The sequence below is a fragment of the Dunckerocampus dactyliophorus genome, chromosome 14 (assembly GCF_027744805.1).
Source record: "Dunckerocampus dactyliophorus isolate RoL2022-P2 chromosome 14, RoL_Ddac_1.1, whole genome shotgun sequence".
NCBI lineage: Eukaryota > Metazoa > Chordata > Actinopteri > Syngnathiformes > Syngnathidae > Dunckerocampus > Dunckerocampus dactyliophorus.
This window is the reverse complement of record NC_072832.1, coordinates 23,038,880-23,066,442: the sequence shown is the minus strand read 5'-3', so window position 1 is coordinate 23,066,442 and position 27,563 is coordinate 23,038,880. Positions and strand designations below refer to the sequence as shown.

The window sequence follows — 27,563 nt, the reverse complement described above, 5'->3', positions numbered from 1 at the left end:
TAAATGGACCCCTGCTGTGTCCTTTAGGGAAGACCAGACCATCTGTGCTCCTTGGGGACACCTCGTTAGCACACCAGTACCTCTAACAAATCTTTTTAATGCACTTTTCTGCTTTATCATTCCCAAATAGTCATTCAACTTCAAACACATAATTTGCACAAGACAACCCTGCCTTGTCTTTTTTTGAACTCGTGACAAAAGACCGCTGGCGATCCCGCGTCTGGTTCCCGAAAGCAGGTCACAAGGCTGGGCCCAGACAGACAGCCTGGCAGCTTGAACCCCTCCGCCACACCAAAATCAATACTGGTGTCGCATCACTTACCTCACTAGCCGAACGGGATGAAAGCGGAGAGTCGGGTCACGAGGGGATGGAAAGAAAAACACAGAAGATCAATATTTTCATTTTTTATGAAATTATAATAAGAAATAGAGGTGCACAATATCTTTTTTTTTTCAATCCGATACCAATAACTTTGTTCTTCTCAAGGCTTATATGGTACAGATACCTGGAGGTAAGCATGACTTGAACAAATTTGGATTCACCTGTTGATTTGAGAGTATAGAGCAGAGAGAACCACCTGCTGTGGCCCAGCAAAGTGCACTATATTCGGACACATGCTCCGAGTGCCGCTACGGAGGTTAGGAGAACTGGAGTATAGAGCGGGAGGATCCACCTGGCACGGCCCAGCAAGGCCACATGGCTTTCATTGAAGCGTTTTTAAAATGATCAGTTATATGAGCTGGATTTATCAGTATAACGTCATAATTCCCTCAATATTGGCCTGATAATTATTGTGCATCCCTAATAAAAATAATAGAATAAATATAACATGAATAATATATTTGTTTATCCATCCATCCATCCATTTTCTATACCGCTTCATCCTCATTAGGGTCGCGGGGGCATGCTGGAGCCTATCCCAGCTGACTTCGGGCGACAGGCGGGGTACACCCTGGACTGGTCGCCAGCCAATCACAGGGCACATTATTTGTTTATAATAATTATTAAAAAATATACTGTATGTATGTACTATATTTATCCCACAGTGGGGAAATTTACTTGTTACAGCAGCAAGCAAGCAAGATACACAAGTAAAGAGTACAGTGTAAAGAATGCATAGTGACTACAACATGGTTCAGGTTGTGCAGGTGTATATAACTATAAATTAAAAAACAAATTTTTCACTTTTTACAAAAGACAAAAAATATTTGCCAAGAAGGCAATGAAAACATTTGCCACCTTGGTCGAGTTAAAGGTAAAGTGCAGAGATGTTTTGGGTGCAAATGCAAATTCCATGGGCAACATGTGTACCGTGACTCACCAGGTGGGGGCAGTATTATCCCCACAGTTGTCACCTCTGCCTGAACGGCAACAGGTGCATACACAGGTTAATTGTGCCATCTAGTGGAAGAGCACGTCATTGTTCTGCCTGTCAGATGAACAAAGATACATTAGTTCTAGTACAGTAAATAGATCATTATTTTCCCCTCGCACACCCAATGGTCACTCACAGCACTAACTAACCACGGTGGCACCGGGGTTAGGAATCAATAACCTTGGCTTTACATGCATCAGTTACGTTAGTGTCCAGGTACCCGATGATATGCCAACATTGATGAAAGAAGTGTGATTGTTTTCACCGTGTTTTTGTGTCTCTCCAGGCTGGAAGCTCAGCGGAGGCCCAGAGATTAGCGCTATCCTAGGATGAGATCCGTCTGCCTCCGCCCTGTCTCCCCGAGACCTGCAGCAGGAGCACGTTGGGCCGCAGCGTGAGGTAAAGAGCATTGCTGACGAACACCCACCTCCTACCCTTGCAGTGCTCTAAGAGTCAATTATAAGTGACATATTTATGGAAATGGAGGTCTTGGCCTCTGTCTTTGAAGACACAGTTTAGGGGATTGGGTTTTAGGTATGGCTGGCAGTCAGAGGGAGGGGGTTGGGGGGGTTCAAGGGGGTCAGGAATTCACAGCTGAGCCCATATTGTTTCACATGACACCTGGCTGATTGCGTTACCTCAGACAAGGTGCGTCGCCGTGCTCCGAATCATTTTTTTCTTTCTTTTCCGCTTGGCTGCACTTCAATTTGAACACGTTTCCTCATCACAATCCTCAGTTTGTTTTTCTTACAGCCTCCTGCGGCCATTTGATGGCGGAGCCTGACCTTATCGTGTCTGAGGGGAGCGTGGTGTTTGCAAGATGTGTGCTGTGATAAGAGTGTGTAGAGAAACAACACAGCGGCAGCTGTCTTCCTCTCTCTTTCCGCTCATTTCCACCATGACAGGCTTCCTTCTTTCCTCACACCGTCCATGCCTCAGCTGTCCCTGTCCCTCAGTAACTCACATTCACAATACAAAAGGCTCACTGTGCGGATAACAAACTTATTTTTGGTTGTAGTGTTAGTTTAAACTGACCAATCAAATTGGGTCATCAGCAATATTTGATGGGTTTAATTTAATCTCTAGGTGTCATCCGCATCTAGAAGTTTTGGGTTTTAATATTGATTTGAAACCTGAACCGTCAACTATTGTATTTTAAGATGGGTACTGAAATACATTTCACCCCTTTAGCCAAACCTGTAACCCTCCTGTTAGCCACCTGTGGCCCATAATTCATTGCTGTATTTGTGTTGTGAGGAAGTTGTAAGGCTGGCACTTGGCTGAATTTCACTCTGTTACTAAACATGGATGTGCTTTGTAGTTGCTGTACCACCAAACAAATGATATACAAGTTGAATCGTTTCTGTCAGTAGGTGACTGGAATACAGTGGATCCCTGCAAATTAGTGGATTTTTGGTTGTTTTTTTTCCTCAGAAATAATAAATAGTATTTTTTGCAGAAAACACACTTCATTCACCCTAAATCAGCAATCATGTAGGAATACATGATAATACAGGGAAAATGTACAGCATATGTGTACCACTGTTAAAACAGCCCACAGCTTGTACATGTTTATGGTAGGGGTGCACGATAATTATCGGACCGATATGGGGGGATTATGACATCATACCGATAAAGCCGATAACATTAAGAGTAGCTCAGATAACCGATAATTTTAAAAAGAGATGCTCCAGTGAGGGGTGATTACCCGTACTGTGCGATTGAGCAAATCAAGCTCTCCTTTTTTCTCCTTCCTGTGACGTTAATGGCTTGTCATAACTTCCCCTGAGCTCACTTGTAAACGAACATTCACTTACCGGAAAGCATTTTACATGCTAGCTGTACCAAATGCTCCCCAATGAGGAGAACACAAAAAAAACAACTGAAACGCCAGCGCTGCGGTGTTTGAAAAGTGCAAAAGGTGTGCCAGAGACCTTTGTGGCGTCACACCGGTTGCTCAGAGCGTGTGCCGAATACAGTGCACCTTGCTGGCCCATGTCAGGTGGCTCCTGCTGCTCTATTCTTCGGTTCTTCTGACCTTCGCAGTGACACATCAGCAGCTTGGCGCATGTGTCCGAATATAGTGCATAGGTCTGTCACGATAATGGATACATCGATTTATCGAACGATAAAAAAAAGGTTGATAATTATGAACGCTTGATAAATTGACGTGTGTATGTGTGTGCGTGTGTGCGTGCTCCATCTGCTAGTCTTTCTGTGCTACACAAGTTAGATGACAAGAGGGTTCATTCTGCATCTGTCTGTGCATTGATTCTATCGTGGAATGAATCCTGAGAGTGATCCCTCTTTCCTCTTATTCAGCATCTTTGTGGAGGCGGGGCTACTAGTGAGCCGATGCTGGCTGCCACTGGAGGACCAAATTTGCCTTGAGACAGCGTATGCTAACATGAAGCAAGGCACAGAAGTGGTAGTTTCTAAGGTGAACGCAACATCAACAGTGTGGGAATATTTCGATGTAACAGTAAACTTGCAACAAGAGTATTTAACATTGTAATTGGATTGTCAAGAGCTTTAAGCAAAAAATATGCTTAAATAAAAATCACAATCGATCACAACATTTCTGATTTTCAATCAGTGTCACTTTCTCTATTGTCTGAATATTAACAAAAAGAATCGCACTCGCTAGCACGTAGCATGCCTCTTCTCACTGGAACAAAGAAACCGAATGACCAACAGGAGGGTTGACTCACTGCGTTCATTCTGCTATAGAACCAACGCTCCCAGGTTTTGAGGCAGATGCATAGAGTGTCATCCAGCCTGTTTGGTAGAGAGAGAGAGAGAGAGAGAGAGAGAGGAGGGAAACAAACACGCATGCACATGTCAATATATCGAAGGCGGCAAAATGATCAACTTTGTTTTTATTTATCATGGCGTTAATTGATTTATTGATTGTCGTGGCTGGACTAATCTAATGTGATAATTATAACAGTCACTTTTATTGCAAATGTTGATTCAAAACCAGAGGAGAATGTCAAGCTAGCAGGAGGGTTGGAGGGGAAGGAGTGAGCCGTGTGTTTAACAGTAGACATATTTATGAGCGTATCAATTATTCGTGGACTTTTGCCATTTGCTTGTAGGCGTGGAGCATAACTCAGGGATTTACTGAAAACAGTGTTGGTTTTGTTGCAAATGATCTTAATTGTAGTCTGAAACACCAATGAAGGTTCACAGGGCTTTCACATTACTGCCCATTAAATGCAAAGTAATGTATGGCTTTACTATAGTGCTACTATGTCCCATTACTTGCATATAAAAGGATGGGACGTTAATTGGAGAGAGGCTATTATGTCACACGTTTGAAAACAGTATATATCAACTGAATTTTGGCCGCGTCAGCACGTCTAGCTCCCATTTAGCTTATGAGATTGTCTTGACATATCTGAATGCTAAAAAAAAAAAAAAAAATACTTGTGCTGACTCACGCTAAAAAAAAACCCCACACTTATATATACACACGCGCACACACACATACATGCGTGCAAGGCTCAAAAGCTTTTTTGTGTTACTGCCAGTGTGGTGAGGTGGCCGGGCCGGCTGTTAATGGCAGCAAAGTGCAGAGTCGGGAGAGCTGAAGTGAACTTTCTACTCACTTGTTGACCACCGAGGGACTCAAGGGGGATCACATGTGAAGTCTAAGAAAAAGTTTAAGGAGAAAGAGCACACACACACACACTCATCTACAGTGTACTCTTGTCCAGCCTTAAGGCTTCATTATGTGTAGTCACTACGCCGGCCCTTTTTAAGAAATATAATAACAAATATATTTCTAAAAATATTTGTATTTTAAAATTACAAATATATACCACAGACTATCAGAGAATTGGTTTAAATGTCATTTTTGACTTGACCCACTTTTGTTTTGTGTGGCTGTGCGTGCATGTGCGCGTGCGTGTGTGTGTGTGCAGCGCAAGTAGGAAGGACGGCTGCAGTGCACGTGTGGAGACAGCTATGTTCATTGATACTCTTTGGTTACATTTGCTGGTATTATTCTAGCTATGTTCACTGATATTCATTTGATTACGATTGCTGATATTCTTCTCACTACATTTGCCGATATTCTTCTAGCTAGGTTTGCTGATACTCTTTTGGCTATGTTTGATGATATTCTTTTAGCTACATTTGCAGATATTGTTCTGGCTAGGTTTGAAACTCTTGGCTACGTTTGCTGATACTCTTCTAGCTACTTTTGCTGGCAACACTAAAGCACAGACGTGGCTCATGGATCGGAAATCTCTGCAGGTGGTATCGCAATTTCTGAATTGAATTGGACTCTGATATCGTTACTGGATTGGATCGACCCCATCGCTAGTTTCTTCTTTTTCTGGCAGACGTATTGGCCCTTTCACAGGATTTTTGAAATTTTGGAGGTGGATGTCATCAAACTCCATCAGAGAGTTTGGAGGGGGAGGAGCTTGCTGGCGTCACTTATGTGGTGATGCTGTAGCATAATGAATCGTTTACTCAGCTGTCCGACTTGTTGTCCACTGTCACACGCAGCAAGAGATGACTGTGTGTGTGTGTGTGTGTGTGTGTGTGTGTGTGTGTGTGTGTGTGTGATCTGTAAATAGCCTGATGCTGAAACAGTTGGTGCATTAATCACGTGCATTAGCATGAGTCAACCTCATTTAACCATCCCAACGGGGGATCACGTTGCAAAAGGGCTCGATGTTTGCTTCTTTCTCCCAGCAAGTGTTGCAGTGCGTCGCGATGTATGCGTTACCTTGTAACAAACACCCTCGCTCACCTCCGCCAGTGTGAAAATGGAACGTAAACACGTTACGTAATTTAGCCCATGTGGGTTAATTGTCCCGCCTGCTCTCGTCTCTCGCCTTCAGTTTCTGATGCAGCTGATGCTTGTTTAATAATATTATGCGAATGTATCGGATGCTGACGATTGGAGGGGAAAGGGGGTGTTGTCTTCATGCCAAAAGGGGCCAATCTGCACTCATGCGCAGCCACAAAAAAGAAACACAATCCTGTGTAGGAGTTTGCATGGAAAGAGAGGCGGCCTAAGAGCTAAAAAGAGAAGGGGAGTTTAGGTGGGTGGGGGGGTGTTGGATGTTAAAAGATGGAAATAAGTGTGGGGGGGGGGCTGGTAGACAAAAGTGAGGGAGAGGGGAGGGAGGAGTGGAGGAGGCGGTGCTAATGCAGACAAGCAGGGAGGGAAAGCAGAAAGGAGTGAGAGGAGGGCAGGAGAGGAAAAGAAGGCGGGAGTGTGCGTTCTGAACGTCCTCGTGTCGGGATATGAAGAAGTCTCGTAGAGGGCGGCGGCGCGGGACTGACGTTAGACTGCAGCCAGCGGGCGGCTGACAAACACCGGACTGATCACTTCTGTTTCCCCCCCCCAAAACGTGAAGCGAGAGCGTCCCAAGCGGAGGCAGAGATGCAAGGCTCTCACTGGGGTAAGTCTTTGCATCATGTAAAGGCTTGTCTTTTTTGGGTTTTTTTTTTTAATGAAGTAACTATCCTGCTGTTTTGGCCTCATTTGCATGAAGTTGCTTCAGGAAAGTGCGTGTTGGTGAGTTGTGGAGAGAGGCCACAAATGGAGGGGGCTCCATTTGCACACAAAAGTTGCTTGGCAGGAGTACTCACACATTCCTAATGGACTTATCTCGAGCTGGGAGCTTAAATAAGATCTGATGTCTGATAGTAAATTATGAATGTTGGAAAGTGCAAGCAGCAAATTGGATGGTTCAATGACGGGACAATGCATTTTAAAAATATGTATTTTTTGTATGTAATGGATTCAACTTTTAATGCCATTAAAAGGGACTGTTTGCAACTCACTCCAAATTACATTTTCTAGATCAAAAAAATTAAATAATAGTGAAATTGTACAAATAAAATGATTCATTTTTCATTCATGGTTGTCTCTTACGTACCTGCACGTATGTACGTGCCCGTTGCTTGTGCACATACACAAAAGCAGTCTCGGAGAAGCGACCAACAATTTTCCATCATGCTGTTACGATAAGGTGTACATTAAATGAAAGCTCACATTAGTAGCTAAACTTTGCCAAATTGCTATCTTTAGTTGACAACAAACACAACCTGTGTGTGTGGTTACTGGTTACTGGAAAGTTAGTGCCCTCTAGGCACCCGCCTAACCAATGCAAACAGTAACGGGGACTATTGAACTGAAAGCTGATAAGAACAGTGTGGTTTTGGTTGTTGTTTAAATGACAATGGTGTTTTGTAGCCTGAATAGTCAAACATTCTGGGTCTCAAAGTAGAAGTGTTGTTGTTGCAGTTGTCTAGCAAAGTGTTGTACACTGCTACTCAGTCCCCTGGAGTATATATGTTCACATAACCGGTGTAGTCAAAAGACGGTTTTGTCCAGCAGGACATGTAGTTGGTGTGCATGTGCATTGTGTTTCATTGCAATGTGACATGGCCAACTACTGGCCCATTTTATCAGGTCCATGGGAAGAAGTAAAAAAAACTATGTCATGGAAAGTTCTTTCCAGGGTTGAAGACTTCCCCAAAAAATGTATGACATTTGTTGTCCCAAATCTTCTTTAATGAGGCAATTTCTCTTTGTTGTTGTTTTGTTTTGTGATTCAAAGTAGTAACGCCATGTCTGCAATGAGTCCACAAATTCCTCTATTTACCATTGTTGTTGTCGTTGTTGTTGTTGTTGTTGTTGTTGTTGTTACGCTTTTCCAGATTTCCTTCCGATCAGCGACAAATTCAGTGGGATTTATGGCCACCTGTGACTTTGCCCATAGCCTGTGAATTTATTTCAACGTGGACATTACTTTTTCATCCATGTGGACAGATGTTTCATTTCATGTTTTTCAAAGTAGAGTTGAAACTCTGATGCCGAACACACTTATGGGACACAAGTCAACTTCCCATTTGGTCAGATTTGGGGAAAAACGTTTACATAAGCATAACCTTTTATGCTGACGTCTTAAGTCGCCTCAAGTCTCTGCTTTTCTTTTAATCACGGCTGCAAAATAACCCCAAATAGGGCCAAAGAAAGTGCCAGCATTTTGATAAAGAAGGTGAGAAACACTACTGAACTTAAGAAATAACTCATAGCAAAGTTAGAGGTGTCCCAATTCGATATTGATATCAGATATTGGCCCAATATCAGACCAAAAAATAGCATCATATTATACCGGCCTTAAATATTGGCACTCCGATACGTGCAGTCCAATCCAAACTCCACACCAGCACTTCTATCTAGCAGCAGAACTTCTGTTCAGCATACAGAACTGACGTGATCACAACAACAGCGTGTGCTAGCGTGTTTAGCAAGGGGTAGGAGTGATGGTGTGGCTGTGTTTTTTGTTAAAGTCCAGAAAAGAGGTTGCAGCTGAGTGCAAAACGTGTCATACACAAGTTTCCCACGGTGGCAAGGAACCAGAAAAGTTTAATACGACGAAGAAGGATTTTCGCAACATCCACCGCTGTTTGCAACATTTGCAAAGTGTGAGAAACTCCCTTCGGACGGCAAAAAGTCATTGGCTGTAACAGAAGAGAGAGGAAAACACAGTTAAAAAAAAATCAGACCTCTTAACTGTGTTAAGAACATAGTTGGACTCACACAGCGTATTCATAACACGACAAGACACGCGTCATGTGCGCTAATCAGAAAATGTACGCAAACCGAGGCAAAGTTGTGGTGTAAATTTGCGCCGTTAACCGAAAAACACGCTAAGCAGGGCGTACGCTAACTGAGATTCCACTGTATACAGTAAGAAATGCAGAAAAATAAAATGAAAATAGAAGAAGTATAGACTATGTACATCTGTGTGCAAAGTATAGAGTATGTGCAGTGCTAAAAGAACTGAGGTAGTCTTTGAAGATTAAACCAATGCAGCCGGATATCCGGTTTGACAAGCGAGAAGTAGGGCTGTCTTCATTCTCTGTGGAACACATACTATACACAACAATGGACAGGCAACAGCGCACAGTGATACGACAGGAGAGAAAGTAACGCCGAGCGATTGAGGTCTGATGGCAATAAAGATAATTACACATTACACACCTAGTTGTGCACATAACCTGAGTACTGATTACTAAAATAGCTACGTAACGTTCATTAGGACACACAGATCATGTATTACATCCAGTTAGCATTTGCAATCAAACATTAACAACATACAAGAATTGAAAATGATTACGCAAAAGACAGTGCAGCAGAAGTCAAGGCAAAATATTCAAAAGGTTTCCGCAATGGGCACATATTCCATTTCGTCATGAAATAATAGTTTATGAAGCAGACATGTAGAAAACATTGATTTCTGTAGTGGAGTTCATGACGCAAAGCAAAGCCATCAAACAGTGGGCTTTTTTTCTCGACATAACGATCCGCTACAAATGAACAGATAACTTTTGTTATAGATATAAGCATCTTACCGCTGATTTAAAGTTGCATCTTTGTGTGTTGCTTGAAATGCCGAAGGGGAGCAAGAGCTTAATGTCAGCTGACTGATGTCTTATGACGCGATCGACACAAACTACCTTGGCTATCTACCGGTAGCTCGTAATCGACTACTAGGCACCCCTGTTTTAGATGCATATCGAATTGTCTTTCACATTTACATCCCTGGTAGTCTGTAATAGTCTGTCTGCAGATTTATCTGTTTAAATGGGGAAGGAGGAGTTTCTCAGTCTGGAATCCCTGCATTTCACACCGTCAGGTGTCTTATTTTGGGGCAGCAGGGGTGGCGTCTGAGGTAGATCTGCTGGGCTGGTAGGTGTATTACAAGGAGTCCAGGGTATCTGTCGGGGTTGCTGCCAGCACTACTCTCTCGAAGCACTTCATAATGGTTGGAGGGTGTTATTCGACCTGTGCGGACACACACGGAAACACACTTTTACATAGCACAAAATGAAGATAAGAGGTTGCATGAGTGACGCCACAGATAGCAAGCTATTAGACTGCTTTGCTATTGCATGACCAGTGCAACACACATTTCAGCCAAAGGTCTGAAAAGTTGTGTTGTTGTGTTACTACAGAGGGTGAATCACTTTGACTCACACTCTTTCACTTTGTGTGTGCGTGTGTGTGTGTGTGTGTGTGTGTGTGTAATTACAGAACGCTCGCGTGCTCCGGGCCGCATATTGTAGCATGTCAGCAGATATGTTTATAGTCGGCGTGCTTAAAGGCCGTGTACACCGTCAACCCTTTGTAGTAGTCACTGTGACGTGTTGACATTTCCTTTGAGCAAAGGCGGTAATTAAGTTGGAGGGCTCGCAGTTTCTCTTTGTAAACACGGCAGCCATAAATGGGCAGGTGCTGAGATGCTGATGTAACGTTTGAAAAAAGGTGGCTTGACTCAGAGAAGGTGGGTTACCTCATTCACTCTGAGCGAAACCAATGAGGTAAATGTGCGTTGCAGGTCACACGGAACATGTTTTTTTCCCCCTTCCCTTGCCGGGCTGACTCATATATGGATACAAGTGCAAAGTAATAATGCACAGGCTTCAGGGTTTACTGTCCTCAGCTCCACTTATTCCAGAGCTCACGTTGAACTCAACCTCAAGCCAGGTATTTATGTAAGCCTAGCTGGGACCACTGAGACCGAGAGGAGACAGCGAGAGATTAGAAGCCGGCCTGGCTTCTCTTCACTTTGCTGAATGAGACTTTTTCCAAGCCAGCCCCAACCCCACATCTTTCTCCACTTCCCAGCGACCAAACGCTCGAGTGCGTCGACGCATATGCCGCTCCGCCATATTTTCTTAGATGAGTGTAAGTGAATTATACATCAAGGCTAGCAAAGTCGAGCTGAGGCGTTGCTGCTTATGCAATAGCAACTCGTTTGCCTGGCTGCATGTAGAGCCACTGTGTTGAGCGTAGACTCGCTGCAAAGAAGAAAAAAAAAGAAAAGTACAAAAAAGGAAGACAAAAAAGACTTAAAATGCTTTTATTTAAAAAATGCAAACAGAAATTTTTTAAATAAATAAAAGCGACCCATTTGGGTGATATAGTTTTCTTTCAAATAGAAAAATAATAATAAAATAAATTGTTGTATTTAAACCATTTTTAATTGTTGTTAATTGTACTCCATTAACTGGTCTAAATCCACAGTACCGCCCATTAAGTTTGGTTTCCAGAGCACCCCCTCTATACCACTGTGTTCAGGGAACATTAAGTATTTGGGTATTAACATTTCCTCCAACCTGTCAGACCTGATCCGCTTGAATTATACTCCACTATTGAAGTCAATAGAGGATGATCTTGCGCATTCGACAACCTTGCCCATCTCACTTACAGGCAGAGTATCCACCATGAAAATGATGATCTTACCAAGGGTTAATTATCTGTTTTCCATGATCCCCACCAAACCATCTATAATCTGGTTCAAGTCATTAGATTCTATATAAATGAATTTCTTTGGAAAAATAAGCCAGCACGAATAAGTCTCAAAACGTTACAAAAATCTAAAGAGTATGGGGGCACTTAGCCATGAAATCCCAATTTGTAATCTGCCCTTCATTAGTCCTCACGTCACATCGTCCTCACAATTGCTCGGCGTTAATTTCTCTCCCGTTGTATCACTGCGCGCTGTCGCCTGGCCATTGTTGTGTATGTGTTCCACAGTGTTTACATGTGCGGATGAAGACAGCTGCGATGCGAGAGTGTCGCGTCTTCCTCCACTGTTGAACACATACACAACAATGGAAAGGCGACAGCGCGCAGTGGTAAGACGGTGAATGGTAAGTGTAAATTACTCTGGAGTTGCTAATCTTTCAATTATTGTTTTAAATCGGCTTCCTAATGAGTGTTATAGCCTTTTTTTAGTGTGCATTTCACTGCCGCCCCGCCCCCGACGCCCCACCATGAACATCCATCCATCCATTTTCTATGCCGCTTATCCTAATTAGGGTCGCGGGGGTATGCTGGAGCCTATCACATCTGACTTTGGGCGTACACCCTGGACTGGTCGCCGGCCAATCGCAGGGCACATATAGACAAACAACCATTCACACTCACACCTATGGACAATTTAGAGTCTCCAATTAACCTAACATGCATGTTTTTGGAATGTGGGAGGAAACCGGAGTACCTGGAGAAAACCCACACACGCACCGTGAGAACAAAGTCCACACAGAAATGGCCAGCGGAGATTCGAACCCAGGACTTCCCGATCTGATGACTGTGTGGCCTGTGTGACTCTGAGCTAACCACTCAGCCACCGTGCGGCCCCACCATCAACATATCACTGTGAAAATATGTTTATAATGTATAACATTTATAATGCTGTGCAGGCTTGTCGCTATGGTGGAATAGTGTTTAGAATACAATATGTAAACAAGACCTGATTTACTCTGTTCTGTGGCAACTTTGACGTCATTCTTCTTCTTCTTGTCTTTTTTTCCCCTGTGCACCACATCAAGAATAGCATCCTTTTTCAAAATGCTGTTATAAAGTACTTTCAAGCCAAATGAAGTTTGGTGTAAATAAAGGATGGGAGCTACGGCTCTAGGAGGTAAGTTTATTCCCGTGCACAGCTCGTCTCGTTTAGCAACAGTCAGAACACCTTCTCAACCCACACAACACACTTCCAGCCTTCACAATAAGAGCTCCGTTGGCTACATCATTTTATGAACTTTGTAGCCACTGCTTCTTCGTTGGTGCTCGTTGTTGTCTTCTTTGTTGGTGTTTGCGGCTAAAACAACTTAAAAAATTTTTTTTATGTGTTTTCACCAAAAATCCACAAATTTGCAGGGCCGTGAATGCTGAATCACGAATGTTCAGAGATCCATTCTACACTCTAACTCTGCACTCCAACATAATGATGCCGTTTACTACATTATAGGACGCAAAGGTTAGCAACACTAGCATAGCTATATGAGCTAAAGTGCTAACATTACCCTCACATTTTTACAGCATCATCATGCTAGGTTTGCTGAAGAAAAACAAAATGATCAAACTTAACAGCTCCCACGTCTGTAGCTGACTGACAGCTAGTTGGCAAAGCGTTGGGCTTTATTTGAAGGTGTGTAGAGAAGCCTTATTTTTTGCAAAGCTGTCCTTCCTGAAGTGGTGGTGCACATACAGGGCGGAAGCTGTATCATCCCAATGAGGAAGGAGGTTTTTCCTTCATGGAAACCCAGAACTTCAAAAGTGGCCTTGCAAGTGCCTCATCTCCTCAAAGTAGAGCAAACAAGTGAGGGAGATGATTTGTTATTCATGTTGTGGCGCTAACAAACAAGCTCTTGGGACACATATCACTGTTAGAACATCTTTGAAAAGTCCATTTTGCATAACCGAGACTGTGGAAAAAAAAAAAACAATGAAAGCTAAAATGTAGATGAGTTAAGCTGTCACAGCCCCCCTGGCTTCCTCCTTCACTGTCCCTCACATCTAAACAATCTATAGCGTGAGATAACAGGCCCTTTCTCTCAGCTTTCTGCCCCTTGTTCAGCTGAAACAATGGACCTATGCTGCACACACAGCCAGAGGCCGCAGGGGGTGAAGGGAAGGAAGTTTGGGAGGGAAAGCTTCTCTGCAAGGTGGGACAAAGACGTGAGAGAGCATCTAAATTTAAATCAAAGATCATTGTGTCAATAAAGTTCAACATCTCAAGCGGTATCATTGATTCTTGCAAACTAAGGGTGTCACAAGATCTCGCGGGAGCAAAACCTGACAAGATTTCTCGTTCAGAAAAAAAATGATAATAAATAAATTAATCCATAACACAATAAATGAAAATGCCGGCCTCAATATGTGCATGCGTGTTTTCCTCATCTCTCGTCTCCAAACAGGCAGGAAGAGTGTTCACTCTGTGCATTGGTTTCAGCACCTTGGCGTGTTTGATCTATAGAACAACGGCATGAACGGAGTGAGCCCTTTTGTCAATGACACAGTGTCTTTGTCTCGGTGGGGCAGCGGAGGCGGGGCGGGTAGCATACACATACAGAAGAGTCATAACATAGTAGAAATGTAATTAGTACATTGCAATATATTGTCATACTGTATATATTTGATATTTTTACATTGTACTTTTCATAAAAGTAATGTTGAAATCTTGTTGCCCAATTTAGTGTATCGTCTCGTCTCGTGAGCTGAGTGTCTTGTGACACCGCTGTTGCAAGTCCATTGCGTCTTCAGAAAGGACAGTCTTGATATTTCCACTGTCTGCCTGTCTGCCTGCCTGCCGCCACCAGCTAGCTGTCAGCGGCTGGAAAAACTCCTGGAAAACACAACATTTCCAAGGAGATTGGGAATTTAAGCCATCTTCCACTTTTAACATATAGCTACTACCCCCTCTCCCTTTCTCTTTCCACCTGCACCAGCTTACTGGAAAGTGCAACGGTCTAAATGAGTGCTTTGTAAATCAGGGCTGCCATTAAAGCTGGAGCAAGTCAGTCAGTTGTTAACAATTAAATTAGTCATGCAGTGTTTTGATAAGCAGTTTGAGTAATTTCCTTTAGAGGAAATTGGATTGTGGACCAAGCTAAACGTTATCTTGGCCTTTTTTAAACTCGAGCTGAATTTATTCCATTTCCAACTTTATATCGGCTAGTCAAACCAGGAAATAAAAAGACTGACTTTTGTACACTTTTTTTTTAACGATAAGATTTGAAGGAACAGACAAATTAACCATTTAGACTTTTAGTTAGCGAGTGGATGATGTAATCGGCAGCACAACAATACATGGTTCAGTTCGATAGCATTATGAATCGAACAGTATGTAGATGTCAAAATCCCCTCCTGATTTGCTGTTGCTGGTGAAGGTGAAATTGCTGCAGGCAGAAGCAATCAGCACTTCCTGTTGTGGTGTCTCTAGCACCGTGCAAAACTGCATTTTTCATCTTTATAAATAACTCTGCCGTAAGATGCATAGACAGTCATCCCTCATTTCTAACGGGTAGTTGGTTCCAGACCCGACCACGATAAATTAATTTCCGCAATATAGTATTCACTGTTAATAAATGGAATATTTTTGTAGTTAGAGCATAGTTATATAGGTAGGTTGTTAACATTATTAGAGCCCTGTAGACATGAAATAACACCTGTATAGTCACCTTTACACTCCCATTATTCATTGTTTACATCACATTGAGCAACTCTAATGCTGCAGGGAGGCAAATTTATTTCTTCGAAACTCAAGAAGCCAAAAATGTAACATTTCCACACAAAATGGGAGGAAATGGAGGACATGGCATGGCTGACTTCATGACTTCATGCAGTGCAATGTACAGTATAGTAATGTCTCAATCCTTTGTGTCATTACTGCCGCCTAGTGACCAGAATGCTACATATCACTTCTATTTCAATATAATTAGACAAATAATAAACCATAGTCTACCACGAAACGAGCATTAATTAATTAATTTCAGAAAAAGCGTGATATAGCGAGGAAGCGATAATCGAACTCCAATATTGCAAGTGATGACTGCACATCAAATAGAAGTTCTCATTGCACATATAACATCTAGTTCCATGCAAAACCTTTGAAAAATAGCAATTGTGCCACACACCCTGAATTCCATTAAGTTAGTGGGTTTTTCTACACTTCCTTGTTATTGTTGCTCTTATTTTGTGATCAACTGAAAAATCTTCCTATTGGTTAACTTTTTGCATGTGTTGCCTTGATGTCAGCGGCATTGTCATGTTGATCATTGTTTTTATTTTGTAATTGTAATGTTTTTAATAGCAAAGTGGATGTGTACATGAACTGTGGACATAATGGCCGCTTCGTAGTTAACACTGAATCTGCTGATAGAACTATTGATGAACTATCTATAATTATTATGGGTGTCACAAGATCTCTCAAGATTAAAACGTAACAAGATTTCTCATTCAGAAAAAAACTCTTGTGGGCACTCGGCCTGGGAGGATAATCAATTAATTAATTAATCACACAAATGAAAATGAACTTCATAATTTTGCTGGCCTCAATATTTTGCCATGTGCTTCCGCCTCCAAACTTCACTCTGTGCATTGGTTGCAGCATCTTGGCGTATTTGTTCCATAGAAGATTGGCATGAACGGAGTGAACCCTTTTGTTAGTCAAACAGTTTCATTGTCTCGGTGCAGGCAGGCCGGTAGCATATACACAGAGTGCAGAAGAGTGTAAGGCAGTAGAAATTAAATTAATAGATTGCAATATATTGTCATATATGCTTTATATTTTTTCATTGTACTTTTCTTAAAAGTAATGTTAAAATCTTGTCCTGCTTCGTAGAACCAATCTCATACAGTCAAACCTGTCTTAGCGGCCACCTTTATAGAACGGCCACCTGCCTATAGCAGCCACTGAAAAATCCCCCGCAGCAAATTTACATGTTATAGACCCTGTGTATAGCAGTCACCTGTCCAACGCGGCCAGTGGCCACCCATTTTGTCTCCCTTGGTCAATATCTGACCGCATATAGCGGCCAAATTACCGACTCAAGTAGAAGCTTCATGTACGAAAAAGTTTCGTTTTTCAATCAATGAAGCCGTTGTGTGTAGACTTTAATTACTGAGTCCTAGCTTTTTTTTTCTTTTTTTTTCCCTCTACTGGTCAACATTCAAACTGGACGCCAACCTGTCTATAGAGGCCACCTGTCTATAGCGGCCACTTTTGCAGACTCCCTCTAGTGGCCGCTATAGACAAGTTTGACTGTATAACGAACCGAGTGTCTCGTGGCACGCCTAGTAATTATATTTATTGCCATATTTCTTAAATGTGTATTATTATTTTTCAAGGTGCTGTTTTTGCTTTAGATGGTTCTAATTTCATTTTATGCACAGCAGAAAATACATTTAATTTCATTGAAAAACTGCACTTTTGAGGGGAAACAAATCAATTTTAATAAAATAAAAGTTCTTTTTTTTAACTGAAAAAAACTATTAAGCCTTGACACTAAAGCACATGTGTCAAACTCGTGCCATGGAGGGCCGAGACGCTGCAGGTTTTCTCTCCAACCAGTTTCTTCAGCAGGTGATTTAATTGATGAGCTCCTTCCCTCAAACTGAAGGTGTTCATCATTAAAATCACCTGCTTTAGTGACTGTCTGGAAAGAAAACCTGCAGTGTCTCGGCCCTCCATGGCACGAGTTTGACACCCCTGCACTAAAGTATTGAACGGTAAATTTTCTGTATCGTTGCACCCCTAGTAATGAGCTGTAATTAAATACACACATGTACGTAATGGGAAAAATAGATTGTATGTATTTGTTTGTATTAGTTAACTTGGCAACACATGCATACTGTGTTGCCTGTGCTATTATTTTTAGCATTGCAAAATTTGAGTTCTACTAAACACACATGTAAATTTAGGGTGTTTAGTGAAAATCATAACAAAATTTGGGGTACTGACAAGCACATCTGCAAGCAAGACTGGTTGAAAAACATGGCCACCATCAACCAAAACGTCACTGGCAGGACTTATCAACTAATTGCCCATAAGTCATTGACTATTTTCGTAATGATAGTCTCCATAAATACATGTTAGACTACACTAAAGCTGTATTAGACAAGACAAAGTGATAAAAAGTGCCAAGGGCAGGCAGTCCACACTGAGTTGACCAGATGTTTTGTCTGCTCTAATACTTTTTCCTCGACAAGCTGTGCTTCTAACCTCATTTTCCGAGACACCGACGGGACAAGTTGCTGCAGAATGAGCCCATAAATAAGCATGCGCTGGACAGTTGTGTCCCCGAATGACCATCTTGTCTCCACGAGAGAGTGTTGCCTCTCACATATCACACTCATGTCTAATGTATCCTACTTTTGTAGTTAGCTGGCTGCTCTGCTCGTCAACTCCCACAGGGACATTTGGAGTGTCCCTACAATAGAATCTAGATTGGGTCACCCCACACCCAAGAGAGCGCTCACGTCCAAATTAAAGATGCACTAGCCAGTTGCAGTGGCGAGGTGAAAACTGCATTTTTCATCTTTATTATCCAAATACGGATCAATCCTGATCAGTCTGAGGCTAGATTGTAACTTGTCAATTAATCAAACAACAAAGATAAACACGACTTGTTGCAAACAAACAATAAAAACGCTATTCATGTGCCAAGTGACAATTCTCTGTCGACCAATCAAAGGGGATGTGGGTTTCTTTACACTGGAAACATAAACTATGTAATTTGGTCAACGATAGAGATTTTAATTCTGTTGCCCTATAGCAATAACGCATTTTGATGACGGAACTCAGCCGTGTCCATCCAATGTCACATTCTGTCCACCTGTCACTATGGTCCCCCAGGGAACACGAGCAGGAGGAGTCTTAAATGTCTATTAGATTGGGTAATGCAAGTGTAAAGCCATTTAAAGCTGCCATTACAATACATGGATGAGACAATAGCCACCGCAGCAAATACGCTGTCGAGAAATAAACAACAAGGAACTGCGAATGTGTGAGTCTGTTATATTATTTCTCTGTTGACATGTACTACTGTTTGTTGGGTAATACAAATGTCAGGGTGTTTATATGGGTGTTATTTCATGTCTAGATGGCTTTAATAATGTTAAAAACTGTATTTAGAAGATTAGAAACAGGTTTTTTGTATGCCATAAGTACAAAAATATTCCGTTTATTAATATTGAATCCTGCTTTTCGGAAAGTCACTTATTGCGGCCGGCTCTGGAACCAATTAACTGCGATAAACGAGGGATTACTGTATGTCTTTCACAGTGCTGAGATGCTCCTCTAAGCCTCTCCTCCATGGCGGCAAGTAAACTACATTTATCATTATCACTGGAAGAGTAGCTAAACATGTGACACACAGAGCAAGAGAGAACAGGAGGAGACCAGGAAGCCAAGCAAACCGCTAAGTTAGCTTGAATGTAAATCAGCGAAACAACAGAAGAATTAAAGCTGCGGGCAGGGTTGAACGGGCCCTTGCACCCTTATGCAACTTGGGATGTGCATACCATTTACTGTTGCCACTGGATGGCGCTGAGGTGAATTCCTGAAGTGACCTATGTAAAGCTTCAAGGTGTCATTTATCATACACTCCTGATCAGAATCTTAAAGCCAGTTGAAAAATTGCTAGAATTTGCATTTTGTACATTATCAGTATGCAAAAACAAGAAGGGGGAGTGAGATAAAAACATTTTGAAAAAGTAATCTATTGAAAATAGGGGCGGGGACTGCCCTGGGCCCTCCTGCTCGGCTGCCGCGTGGGGCCGTCCGGTGTGGGGTGTGGGGGCCGGCCTCTCCCCCTGGTGGGGGCGCGGGTGCCTGAGCCCAGCTGCCCCCGCGGAGCCATCTCCCCTGGGTGGGAGGGTGGTTTGGGTTGCCCCTTTTTATTTATTTATTTTTATTTTATTATTTTTTTATTATTTTATTTTATTTTATTTTATTTCACTGATTTATGTGTGTGGTGTATGTGTGATAGGTGGGAGCTGCCTGTTATCCCCCGGCGCCTGTGGCTGTCCCCCGGGTGACGGGGGGCGCGGAGGTGGGGGTCGCGGATGTGCGGTTTGGGCTCGGGGTGGGGGGTGCGTGGTGCTGGGGTGGGGGGGATCCCTTGCTTTCTCCCCTCAGGGACGGGGCCGCTGTGGCTCGGTGGGTGGGGCGTGTGGGGGCCGTGGGCGGGTTGCGCGTGGGGGCGGGCGGCGTGGTGTCCATCTGCGTGGTGCTTCCCGGGATCGGCGGGGGGATGCTTGCTCCGGGGTGGGGCGGTCGGGGGGTGGCTTGGGGTTCGGGATGGCGGGGGGCTGGCTGCTGGTGTCAGGCTGGTCCTTGCTTCCGGGCCGGCAGTTGTCTCCCTCCCTCCGGGGTTTCCCCCTTGGCGTGTTGGTGGATGGGCGGGGGGTGGGGCAGTGGCCGGTCTGCAGCGTGGCGGGGGGCGGGGCGGGCGGGGGCATCTGCTTGGGCGCCGGGCGGGGGGCCGCTCCTCTCGCGGGCCCGGTCGTGCGGTGCTTGCTTCTCTGTCCCTCCCTGGCGCCTCTGGCCTGCGTGCTTCGTGGGTGCGGCCGTGCTCCGCTCTATGTGGGGTCCGGTGCTCTTGTGGTCGTCGTGGTGTTGCTCCCTTGCCGGCCGTGGTGGTATGCGGGGGGCGCGTGGGCGCGGCTCCCGCTGTCCTGGTGGCGGTCGGATCTGCCTTGGGGGCGTGTGGCTTGTCCGTGGTGTTTGGCGGTTTGGGGGTGGCGCTGTGAACGCTACCTCCGGTGGGGCTCCGGTGTTGGGGGGCGCTGGGGGTATCGCCTCTGGGGGGTTGGGTGGGCCGGACTGGGCATCCTGGCGGGCCGGGTAGGGCCTGTGGTGTGTCCTGCGGCCTGTGGCACGCCCGAGCCTGGGCTGTGGTGGGCGGCCGGTCGGTCATGTGTCCTTGGTCCCCCCCCTGCTCGGTTTGGGCGGCGTTGGGGTGTGGGGCCCCCGTCCTTCCTGTGCCACTGCACCACCTCACATATATATAGGACATTGGGGGGTGGCCTACGGTCGGGCGTGATTGGGGAGGGGAGCTGCCTTGCGGGGCTCCTTTGCTCCTGCTGTGCCACTGACCTGTTGCCCCCCAATTTTAATCGCAGAATAGACACTTAGGGTTTGGGGGGGCTGGCCAGGTGAGGGGCCCTCCGAGCGGCAGCTGTCCCCCGATTTTAATTGCATCATTAGCTATCATCCACATACACTCCATATACATGCACACAGATACACCATCCTCTTTTATTTTATTTTATTTTTTTTTTTTTTTTTTAATTGCATCATAGACACTATCACACCTTATCACATACACGGGTGGGGCGGGCTGGATTGGGGTGCCTCGTGCACCTCGGCGTCTGCCCGCCAGGGTCGGCGGTGTGGCCGGGGGCCTGGCCGTCGCGGTGGCTTGCCCGGGGCGGCCTGGCCTGTGGGGTGCCCTTGTCTAGTTCGCCTGCCCTTCCCTGGGGTGGCCCTCTGGGGCCTGTTGATGCCGGGGCTTTCGCCGGGGTGGGCGGCTTGCGGTGCCCCCCCTGGGCTGACACGTGCCGCGGGCGCCTCTGCGCTCTTGGGGCGGGTTCGGCGGTCTCCGGGGGGCGGTGCTGGTGCTTCGGGTGGCCCGTGTGCTGTCGCGGCGGCCGGTGGTTGCTGCGCTGTGGCGGCTGCTGGGGCGCCGGGCCAGCTGGTGGGTTGGGGCTTGGTCATGCTTGCGGGTACTGTGGGCCTGGGTGGCGGGGTGGAGGTGGGGGGGCGGGTGCCCTGGGGCCGGGCTCGCTGGGGGGGGTCGTGCTCTGCCGGGCGCTTGGGCGTCTGTCGCCGTTGCGCTTTGTGCGCTGCCGGGCCGCTGTCTGTGTCCTCGCCTCCTGTGGGCTTGTCGGGGGTGGGGCTCCGGTGCGCGGGTGGTGCGCTGTCGGCTCTGGTGGCATGTGGCTGGTCTGGCTTCTGGTGGCTTGTGGGGGCCGTCGGCTGGTCGGCTGCTGGTCTCGCCTTCTCGGCTCTGGTGCTTGGCCTCCCTGCGGCTTGGGGTGTGGTGCTCCCGCTCTCTCTTCGGGGTTTGCTGGCCCGCGGGTGTCGGTTGGCGCTGTGTGGTGGTTCGCCTGGCTGCTCGCCCGTTTTCCCGCCTGCCTGCTCAGTTTCCCGCTCTCCTCCTCGCTGACTCCCCTGTCTGCCTCGCTGGCGGCGTCCTACCGCTGGGGGGGTGTGGCCGGGTGTCTTCCTGCTCCCCGGCGGTCTGCGCTCTCCGCCCCTGGGTTCTGGATCGTATGTCTGGGACCCCGGGGTCCCCGGCTCCGCTGCTCCTTGGGTTACCAACGGGGGATAGGGTGGGGCTTCCGGGTGTCGGGCAGTCGACCACTGTGTGTGTGTGTGTGTGCGCGCTTGAGTAAGTAAGAGTGTGTATGAGCGTGCGCATAGGGGTGTGTTTGTGCGTAAGAGTGTTTATGTGCGTGTGTGTGGGTGCGTAGGAGTGTGTATGTGCGTGCGTGTGTGTACTTTTATTTATTTATTTATTTTCGTTATTTATTTTGGGGGGGGGGGGGGGGGGGGCATACAGGGGTTTGCTCCGTGGGGTCAGGTGCTGGGCGATACATCTCTGCCGCCCGTGCCTCCGCTGGGTGGGTGGAGGGTGTGCCTCCTGCATCCCTTGGCGGGGCGGCCCTGTGTCGGGGGTCGGGCGGGGGTTGGCCCGGGGCGGGCCGGGCTCCGCTCCCTGGGGGTGGGGGTGGCGGTGGGCGGGAATTGGCGCTTCCGGCGCGGGCGGGCTTCTTTCCGGCTGTGGAGGCGTCTCTGGGCCTGCCGGTTTGTGGCCCCCGGTACCCGTCTGCCTTTGTGGGGTGTGATCTCTCGCTGGTCTCAGGGGTTGGCAGTCCTCCGGCCCGCTGGCGCCCTGTCCTTGGCTGGGATTACCTCTCTTCGGCCCCTTACTGGTCTTCCCGGGGGGGGGGGCTCTCTGGGCTGGCTCTTGGGGCACTGATCTTTGTGCTGCCTGCCCCTATGGGCCTGGTGGCCTTCTGGCGGCTGGGGCCCGGCCTTGCTATTTGGGGCGGGGCTCTCTGGGAGGTGGAAGGCGGCCCCTTTCCTTTCATGCACTCTCAGTGACAATCACACGCCCACACATTCCTGCACCTTTATATATATATGAAGTCTTCCTCACATACAGAGATACCTGTACATATGCACACTCACAGTACATACGTACTTCCCCACATTACTCACTGAGTTAACCAGGGTGTTATTATGTTGTTGGTTTTATTACAGCGACGGTGATATCAGCAGTATGACTATATATATATATGTGTGTATGTGCGGTATATATGTGTGTATATATATATATATATATATATATATATATATATATATATATATGTGTATGTATGTATATATATGTGTATATGTATATTTTTTTTTTTTACAATGATGTGCATCACAGTAACTTTGATTCTATTCACTATCATGGATAATCATTTCATTACTACAGTTATGTGTGACTGTTTCAATGCGGTATTATCATGGTGATCACTATCATAATTCATCATTTCATGACTGCTATTGTGTGCGACTGTTTCAATGCAGTATTGTCATTGTGATCACTGTCATAGTTCATCATTTCATGACTGCTATTATGTCTGATTGTCATTGACAGCTTTGTCATTGTGGTTGTTGATATTGATTTGTCCTTTATCCTTGTTCGTCTTTATAGTTGTCACGGACATTTATTTGCTGATGTCGTTCTGTATGTTTCTGTTGTTCTGTCACAATTGTTGTTGTTGCTGCTGTTGTCCTTGTCTCTTGTCTCTCTTTTTTTTGTTTTTGTCCCCTCTTTAGGTATACAATTCTATCTGCTTTAAAGGCTGGACAGGACAGGGGTAAAAAAAATAAAAAAATAATAAAAAAAAATTAAAAAAAAGAAAACAACAATTAAACTGAAAGAGGCTGTTTGTCAACTGATCAAAAGTTTAAGACCACAGGCTATAAATGCCAAAATCTGCTCAAAATGTTCATTTTCTGTCAGGCATTCACACTGTCATGCCCTCCTGATGGCTAAAGCTAAGAAGCTTTCTCTTTTTGAACGTGGTCGGATTGTGGAGCTGCATAAGCAAGACCTCTCGCAGCGTGCCATTGCTGCTGAGGTTGGGTGCAGTAAATCAGTCATTCTACATTTTTTGAAAGATCCTGAGCATTATGGAACAAAAAAGTCAAGTGGGCGACCCAAAAAAATCACACCTGCGCTGAGCCGAAGGATCCGATTGGCTGTCCATCAAGACACAGGGCGGCCTTCCACCCACATTAAAGCCTTTACTGGTGCCGACTGCAGTGCAATAACCATCAGATGGGAAAGTGCCAGAAAAGGGTTTACGAAACAAAAAAGAAATTCAAAGACCTCATCTCCTTCAACGCCACAAAACTGCCCGTTTAGACTTTGCCAGGCAGTATCAAATATGGGACATTGAAAGGTGGAAAAAAGTTTTATTCTCTGATGAGAAAAAAATGTAACCTTGACAGTCCAGATGGCTTCCAACGTTACTGGCATGACAAGGAGATCCCACCTGAGATGTTTTCTACCCGGCACAGTGGAGGGGGGTCCATCATGATCTGGGGTGCTTTTTCATTCAGTGGAACACTGGAGCTTCAGGTGGTGCTGGGTCGTCAAACGGTGGTTGCTTACGTGCAGATGTTGCAGCGGGCATCCCTCATGACTGAGGGCCCTCGTCTGTGTGGTAACAGCTGGGTTTTTCAACAGGACAACGCTGCAGTTCACAATGCTCGCTTGACCAAAGACTTCTTCAGGGAGAATAACATCACTCTTTTGGACCATCCTGCATGTTCCCCTCATTTAAATCCCATAGAGAACATTTGGGGATGGACGGCAAGGGAAGTTTATAAAAATGGCCATCAGTTCCAGACAGCTGATGCCCTTGTTGAAGCCATCTTCACCACTTGGAGCAATGTTCCATTAGCCTCCTGGAAACACTCGCATCAAGCATGCCCAAAGCAATTTTTGAAGTGATTAACAAGAACGGTGGAGGTACTCATTACTGAGTCCTACTGAGAACATTTTTTGTTCTGGTTTGGAGTTTTTTGTTATTTTTGAGCGATGGTCTTAAACCTTTGATAAAGTGTGTAAGAGTGTATGTACCAATTACGATGAAGATCTGACCTTGTGGAGCTGAGTTATTAACGTTTACAGTTAAGTGGCAAATTGTCCTCTGGATCATCAAAGTTTCTTGCCATGCCTCGCCCACATCTTATGAAACAGCCTAAAATCCTTCACAATATAACATCGCCCGTCGAGGAGCCTTTATTTTCAATTGGGCTAATTTGGTCAAAGTACATAGGTCTAGTTCATTGAAATACAACTCCTGGTGTTTTGCCCAAAATTGCTGCCGGAAAACAAAATGGCCAACATTCTGTTTGTTGTGGGACATGGGTTCTTGAACCTTTACATTCTGTCATGATTGCCGCTGCGAGCAAATTTCATGGCAATCTGTGAAACTGGCAGCAGGGGCTAATATTTTAAAGGGGGAGTGAGTTTTGTGGCTTCTTGTTCAGGACCTCTGGAATGACATTTTTTTGGTGAGTTTTCATGCACGTTAAAGGAAAACTGCACTTTTTTTTTTTTTTTTGCCCATCATTCACAATCCTTATGTGAGACTTGAACACACGTTTCTCTCTCTTCTGTGTGTTCTCAAGATAGAAAAACAGCTAAAAAGAGGCAGCTAAGAATACACAATAATGGGACCAATTCCGCATATAAAGCTTGTTGAAAAATCCTCCAAAAAGCGCCAACAATGCTCAATTTACGTAATGTGACCTGCATATTAATCAAGCTACAGCGACATTGTTATTATTGTTCTTATTAACATTGTTACACCGAAGAACTACGTGTCGCCACTCCAGGTGAATTCACTGACACTCCGAAAATCACTACAATGTCTTTATTATGTGTGTAAGTGTGGTCTAAATAAGCAGAAAGACAAAGTAAAGTGGATATATCTCTCACTAATGCAAATCTTACTGCAGAAGTAAAATTTGCTGTATTTAAGTATGCTTGGAAATCCTGGAAAATACATGTACAGTACACTCAAAACATGTCAGTTCAAATTAAGTTACGTGGTGTCTTTTCGTGGCTCATAATTACGCTGTTAAAGTGTGAGTCAAATGTTCTGCTGCTATTAAAGAGACTAGTGTTAAACAAATACATATTCAAACATGTGTGCTGTTTTTTAGCTTGATTCAAATTTTCAGTTCATTTGGAGCTGTTAGTACATACAAATTAGGGATGCTCCGATCAGGGTTTTATGTGGCCGATTCCGATACCTCTATGAGTGACATCGTGTGATACCGATCACATGGGTTAACTGTACATTTTTCAATTTATTTATGATGAGTGCTATTGGCAGTTAGCAAAGCGTGTAAACGAAGATGCAAAAAAAAGTCGAACGGCAATAGGTTTGATAAGGGAGTGATCAAACACGCTGGCATGGATTGGCGTAGCCTGTGTCAAGATGTCAAACTGAAACCATTGAGGTTTTGCAGACTTGTGTTGATTCTCCCGGCAATACGGGACAAAATGCGGCCCTTGTCGGCTCAATACGGGTGATGGCAACCCTACGTAACGCAGCACACATGTAGGATTTGCTGATTTTTGTTATCGGCTTCGTAAGGCATTCATCGACATATTCTGATCATGTGTTTTTACAATACTAATCAGTAGCGGATCAATTGGAGCATCCCTAACACAAATATATATAATCCTGTCCCGTCATTTATCTTTTTGTTCATGAAATACAGCAAACATATTTCATATGTCATACAGCATATTTCACACATGGTGGCAAATGGTGATTAATCATGATTAATTGTGATTAATTGTGATTAATTTGACGAACATGTTTAATCATTTGTCAGCCCTAGTATAAATACGTGATTTTCCTGCTCATTTCCTCTACATTCCTGCTCCCATAAATCAACATCCAATATTTGCTCTGTAATGTTTTCTCACGGTCGCGTCACACATTAACTACTGTAGTTCTGTCGTTCAAAATAGCCAATGAGCTTGTCAAGTCCTTACAGAAGTATTTCTCCCATACCTCCTATCTCCTTTCTACTCTTGCATGAACAATGTGGGCCTCCGCTTCCATGGCAACCTTGCAAACAGAGGGAGAGAAGTACAGAACCAGCAACAAGTTGGGAGGAGGAAAAAAAAAAGTGTGTCTGTTGCCAATTACTACCGGTAAACTCTCTTTAGAGACCTTATTCCTCTGTTTCATCACACAGAGGCTGCTTAATCAAGTCCCAGCAAAGCCTCACCGCCTGGACGCTTGATCTCTCACAGCTTTTGTTCAAAGTTGCAATCAAGCATGTTCCTTTGCCAAACTGGACAAAAAGAGCTTTGGCACCCATAGCGGTGTTTTTTGCAATCCCAAACAGGCCCACGGCTCAGAGCGAGAGGCCATATGGGGGGAAGGTGACAGTGAGCAGCCTCTCAGACAAGACAGTCACTCTGTTGGAATGATGGAAGAATACAACCTCAAGTCTTCTGGCGGGACTTGAAAAGACTCCCCTCGTTGATGGCGGCTTCATTGCTTGCATGCGACTGCAAACAAATGCAAGTGTGATGAGGTGGGGAGTGATTGTCTCGCTGAGGTATTGTCTGTGTTGACGGGCCTTTTGCCGGCACTAGTGGATCTTTCTTTGTTTGTGTGACTCACCTACTAGCCTGTTGACTTGTTCTCACGATTAATGGCCACCACCCAGGCTGTAAAAAGTGGATTTCCTCCCATTTGAATGCCCAACTCAACTTCTTGCTGCATTTTTTCAGTACCATGCTTAATTGCTCTGGTGT

At 44.9% G+C, this 27,563-nt stretch overlaps 1 protein-coding gene across 10 annotated transcripts in view; it reads left to right on the top strand.

The window, feature by feature from the left end:
- The window catches only part of lzts2a (leucine zipper, putative tumor suppressor 2a), an 80,845-nt gene that overhangs the window by 26,229 nt on the left and 27,053 nt on the right, over positions 1 to 27,563 (top strand). For 4 of the 10 annotated variants that reach the window (XM_054799489.1, XM_054799488.1, XM_054799479.1 and 1 more), the window contains exon 2: positions 1,663 to 1,775. The exons of 1 other annotated variant lie outside the window; for it this stretch is intronic. The gene's annotated coding sequence lies outside the window, so the exon portion shown is untranslated. Of the gene's footprint in view, positions 1 to 1,662; positions 1,776 to 3,698; positions 3,817 to 6,567; positions 6,800 to 23,236; positions 27,341 to 27,563 lie in introns of those variants that run through there. 5 more of the 10 variants (XM_054799480.1, XM_054799482.1, XM_054799483.1 and 2 more) reach the window with 3 other exon arrangements.